This window comes from Canis lupus, unplaced genomic scaffold, assembly GCF_011100685.1.
Source record: "Canis lupus familiaris isolate Mischka breed German Shepherd unplaced genomic scaffold, alternate assembly UU_Cfam_GSD_1.0 chrUn_S1596H1786, whole genome shotgun sequence".
In the NCBI taxonomy this organism is placed as follows: Eukaryota; Metazoa; Chordata; class Mammalia; order Carnivora; family Canidae; genus Canis; species Canis lupus.
In genome coordinates, this window is record NW_023330435.1 from 501 (window position 1) to 6,183 (window position 5,683).

General features: G+C 53.9%; 1 long non-coding RNA gene across 1 annotated transcript; it reads left to right on the forward strand.

The window, feature by feature from the left end:
* Positions 1–936: 936 nt before the first annotated feature.
* LOC119878410 lies at positions 937–2,503 on the forward strand. The gene is made up of 3 exons (XR_005386841.1): positions 937–1,026; positions 1,610–1,666; positions 2,376–2,503. It is a non-coding gene; the product is annotated as an uncharacterized LOC119878410 (long non-coding RNA).
* The last annotated feature ends 3,180 nt before the right edge of the window (positions 2,504–5,683 follow it).

Below are 5,683 nucleotides of genomic sequence, written 5' to 3' on the forward strand. Positions count from 1 at the left end.
CATTGGCCTGACGTCCTTCCCCACCTTCTCCAAGGCTTGAGCATGGTCCTGGTGAGTTGGGAGACTTTTCCCCAAAGGGACACGGGGCTCACTGTACTATGTCTATCGCTCTGCAGTTAGGTTTTGAAGGAGCGCATCCCTGCCCCGCTCCCGGGGTCGGGCACAGGGGCCTCGTGTGCTGCACAACATGTCAGAAGGCCAGTTGGTTCCCACAGCCACTGAGCCCTTCACTGATGCAGGACTTCGATGCGATTCCCTTCTGTTGCCAAATCACAGGGCGGTGCTGAACATCTGAGCCCTCACACCTGGGCCCTCCCACCCAAGGAAAGGTCTCGGTTGGCACCTCGAGAGAGGGGCGTGTGGTCAAATTCAAGGGGTGAAGCCGTTAATGCAGGGAGGTGCTGTCAAAACTCAGCTGACAAGCGGCCCTGGGATACTGACCCCTCCCATTTGAGATCCTTGTATTGATCCAAATTTTTTTGAAAATTTATCCTCTAAAAACTATTTCTTTATTGGATAGTCTGTCAGTTTAAGAGACAGACAGCAGGAAGCAGAAGAGGGAGACACAGGCTCCTCAAGCACACTCTGCCCCAAGCGCAGAGCCTGCCAGGGGTGGGATCTCAGGATGCTGAGACCATGACCTGAGCCACAACTGAGAGTCAGATGCTAAGTGACTGAGCCGCAGGCGTCAAGCCCCGTGTCCCTGCTGTGGGCACTCCTTCCCCCCCCCGCCCCCTGCAGCCACTGAGAGCTCGGGCTGTGGTCTGCGCTCCAACTCCCAGGTCTCCTGGAGGCTACAGTGCAGGCTGCACATCCCCTCTGTCCCACCTCAGGCTGAAAGGGCCTCAGCCCTGAGGAAGAATCGGATCTGCCCAACCACCCCCAGCCGGAGGGAGCTGCTGGAGCAGCAGGTAGAAGAACTGGTGCCCGCCTTGCTGCGCTTTGATAACTGTCCATATTTGAATTCCTTAACTATTTGGTGGAATATGGCACCCCTGAAGAGGTGCTGGACCTGCTGTTTGCAAAGTGAGCACTCTGACCCTCCACAGCCCAGTGGGATGGGCCACCTACTGGTTGGGAGTCTTGGGGAATGTTGCTTAACTTCCCGGCCCCTTGGGTGCTCCTCGACTGGAGGAGAGTCACACAGGGCCTAGTCGGGTCCTGTAGGGCAGCCCCGGTGCCTGGCCTGTGGCAGGTCGGCTAGAGGGGCTGTGCTTGTGCTCATCAGTCGTCTTCTCTCCCCATGACAAAGCCTGTGCCGCCTCCTCACCGTCACCAGGGTCTTGAGCTGGCCTGTTTTGCCATTGAAAGGGAGTTTTGAGTCCATCTGGGGTCTATATCCTGGGGCATTCGGAGTAGGGGTCCCTGGGGACACCTGGGCCCAGGCCCACTCGGATATCAGCCATGGGCCTGGCGGAGCCCTTTCATTCCTCAAGCATTCAGGAAGTGCCAGCAGGTGCAGGTGCTTTCCAGGAGCTGCCCGTGGCCACAGGCACAGAGCTGACGGCCCCCAGGGTTCTGGACTAGTTGGGGTTCAGAGGTGACAGCAGCTATGAGGAGAGATCGGGTCCACAGGACGATTCATGTGATGCCCCCTGCCCTCCTCTAGATATCGATACATCGTAGCTTCCTGCAAGAACGAAGGAATCCTGGACCAGTGGGAAATGTGAGTGAGCTCTGGACCATGCAGGGGAGCCTTCCCTCTCCAGGAGGGCCGCGAGGGGGCTGTGGGTTGGAGGGGCTGCTCGACCCTTCACCCCACACGTCTGCAATTCCTGTGACAGGGTAAGGGTCTAAGGCCCTTCAGGAAAAGAGCAAAGGAGCCGTGGGTGGGATGTGGGCTTTGTGGGAGAGCATGGGACACCAAAGGGTGACCTCCTCCATGCCCATCCCCCCAACCCTCTGTCTGCCCCACACCTGGGACCAGAGCAGAGGGTGTGGGGAGCATCGCACTCACCAATCTGGTGGCACCTGGACCCGGGTGCACGGCAGGTGCTCAGGAGAGCCAGTGAGGGCTCACGGACCAGACGGCCCCCGCCCCGTGGGAGATTAGAGTCAGTGGAAGGACACCCCTTGGGGGCCCCTCATGAGTGAGGCAGGGCAGACCCACGGGAGGGAAGTTTCCCCAGGAAAAACAGTGATGGTCACACTGCTGGTCATGGGCTCCCATGCACAGAGGCTTTGTGCCAGCCCCTCCTCAGCGAGCAGGGCTGTGGCAGACTGGACGCCAGGTGACAGGTGGACAAGGAGCAGCACTGGCCTCCGACAGCCCGCATGGGAGGCCGAGGGCCCCGGTTCCTGCAGGGCTTCCCCGGGACACCTCTGCGTGAGGGAGCTCTGTCTTCTGACGCCTCTGCCCACCTGTCCCTCCCCAGCACCATGTCCTCCTTCCTGACCATCTGGCTGGACTACTATGAGGAGGACTTCCACGATCCCCCAGAATTTCCTGCCCTGACAAAGCTGCTGAACTTCACGGGGCAGTACTTGCCAGGCTCAGTGCTCACTGTCGTGCCGTGTGTTACCTTTGGCGTTTCAAATCTCCATCAAGCGGAGTTTGTGGGTGGAGGTGAGGAGGACTGGGGTGGCCGAGTTGGGGACAGGGTGGGTCACACAGATCAAGCCTCCGTGTTGCTGGGCCGGAGCAGTGGGTAGGCTCACACCCCATCCCCACGGGCTGCAGTCTGGGGAGACCTCCCAGGGCTCTTGCACTCACACACATTGAGCGGTGGGAAGAGTGTCCTTGATTTGAGAGGGACGTGGAAAGTCCATCCTGGTGATGATACTTTGTCTTCTTGGAGATGATACTCTGTCTTTGGACCCTGAGCAACACCCTGAACCACCCCAGGAGCACGCCCGAGCTCCGACGGTGGGGCCTGCTGCACCTTAGGGTCTGAGGGGATGGAGCTGGTCCCAGCTGCTGGAGCTGAGGCTTGGCCCAAGCCATGATGCCAGCTGCTGTGTTCAAGCCAAGATACGTGGTCGGACCTCTGAATCACTGTCCTGACCTGGAAGAGCTACCTGCAACCCTAGGAGCCCTGGAGGCCAAATGGGCCCCACCACCGGCTATCGAGCTCATCGATGTGCCGGAGCAGCCGCCTCACTCAGTGGAGCAACCGGCTTCAGACCCCGAGCAACACCTGAACCACCCCAAGAGCCCGCCTGAGCCCTGACTGTGGGGGCTGCTGCACCTTCAGGGTCTGAGGTGATGGAGCTGGTCCCAGCTGCTGGAGCTGAGGGCTTGGCCCAAACCGTGATGCCAGCTGCTGTGTTCAGGCCAAGGTATGTGGTGGTCAGACCTCTGAATCCCTGTCCCGACCTGGAAGAGCCACCTGCACCCTTGGGAGCCCTGGAAGCCGAACGGGCCCCACCACCAGCTATCGAGGTCATTGATGTGCTGGAGCAGCCACCTCACTCAGGGGAGCAACCGGCTTCGGACCCCGAGCAACACCCTGAACCATCGTGGCAAGAGCCCCGCCCCGAGGCTGACTGTGGGGCCTGCTGAAGCTCCTGGGCCTGAGGTGATCGAGCCGGTCCCAGCTGCTGGTGCTGAAAGCTAAGCCTGGGCTGAGATGCCAGCTGCTGAGGTCAAGCCAAAGTACCTGGGGGTCATACCTTTGATTCACTGTCCCGACCTGGAGGAGCCACCTGCTTCTTGGCCACCCCAGAAGGAGGAGCATGTCCCGGTGCCGGCTCTCGAGTTCATCGAAGGGCCGGACTGCCACCTGCCTCAGTGGAGCCACCAGCCTTGGCCCCCGAGCAGCAGCTTGTGATGGCTGCAGCACAATTGAAGCCTTCCCCTCCCCTTTCATTGTGCTGTTTCTGTATTTTGTGTTTTTTGTAAACCTCTATAATTGCTTCATAAATTTTATTTGTAATAAAGGATAAGTTAACTTTGTAAAAATTGACTCTGTTGCTTTTAAATTATACATCGTGGTACTTTAGGTCCATTCATACTTCGAAACTCATTCTATGAGGCTAGCATCACCTTAATTCCAAAACCAAAGACCCCACCAAAAAGGAGAATTATAGACCTATATCCCCGATGAACATGGATGCAAACATTCTCAACAAGATATGAGCCAACAGGATCCAACAGTACATTAAGAAGATTACTGGCCATGACCAAGTGGGATTTATCCCCAGGATGCAAGGCTGGTTCAACACTCGTAAAGCAGTCAATGGGATGGATCACATCAACAAGAGAAGAAACAAGAACAGATGATCCTCTCAATAGATGCAGAGAAAGCATTTGACAAAATACAGCATCCATTCCTGATCAAAACTCTTGAGACTGTAGTGATAGACGGAACATTCCTCAACATCTTCAAAGCCAACTACGAAAAGCCCATAGCAAATATCATTCCCAATGGGGAAACACTGGGAGCCTTTCCACTAAGATCAGGAATACGACAGGGACGTACACTCTCACCATGGCTACTCAACATAGTACTAGAAGTCCTAGCTTCATCAATTGGGCAGCAAAAAGAAATAATAGGCATTCAAATTGGCAAAGAAGAGGTCAAACTCTCCCTCATTGCAGATGACATGATATTGTACCTAGAAAACCCAAAAGACTCCACCCCAAGATTGCTGGAACTCATACAGGAAATTCAGCGGCGTGGCAGGATACCAAATCAATGCCCAGAAATCAGTGGCATGTCTATACACTAACAATGAGACTGAAGAAAGAGTAATTAAGGAGTCATTCCCATTGACAATTGCACCCAAAAGGATGAGATACCTAGGAATACACCTAACCAAAGAGGTAAAGGATCCCCACTCGAAAAACTACAGAACACGTCTGAAAGAAATTGAGGAGGACACAAAGAGATGGAAAACTATTCCATACTCATGGATTTGAAGAATTCATTTATTGGGAAAATGTCAACGTGACCCAGGGCAATTTACACATTGAACGCAATCCCTATCAAAATACCATGGACTTTCTTCAGAGAGTTGGAACAAATCATCTGAAGATTAGTGTGGAATCAGAAAAGACCCCAAGTAGCCAGGGGAATATTAAAAAAGAAAACCAGAGCCGGGGCATCACAATGCTGGATGTCAAGTTGTACTACAAAGCTGTGGTCATCAAGACAGTGTGGTCCTGGCACAAAAACAGACACAGAGATCAATGGAACAGAACAGAGAATCCAGAAGTGGACCCTCAACTCTATGGTCAGCTAATATTCGACAAAGCAGGAAACACCATCCACTGGAACAAAGTCTCTTCAATAAATGCTGCTGGGAACATTGGACAGCCACACACAGAGGAATGAAACTGGACCATTCTCTCACACCACCGTACACAAAGAGAAACTCAAAGTGGATGAAAGATCTAAATGTGAGACAGGAAGCCATCAAAATCCTAGAGGAGAACACAGGCAGCACCCTTCTTGAACTTGGCCAGAGCAACTTCTTGCAAGATACATCCATGAAGGCCAGGGAAACAAGAGCCAAAATGAATCACTGGGACTTCATCAAGATGAGAAGCTTCTGCACAGCAAAAGAAACGCTCAACAAAACTAAAAGACAACCCACAGAATGGGAGAAGATATTTGTAAATGACCCATCAGATAAAGGGCCAGTGTCCAAGATCTCTAAAGAAACTTATTCAACTCTACAGCAAAGAAACCAACAATCCAATCATGAAATGGGCAAAAGACCTGAACGGAAATGTCACAGA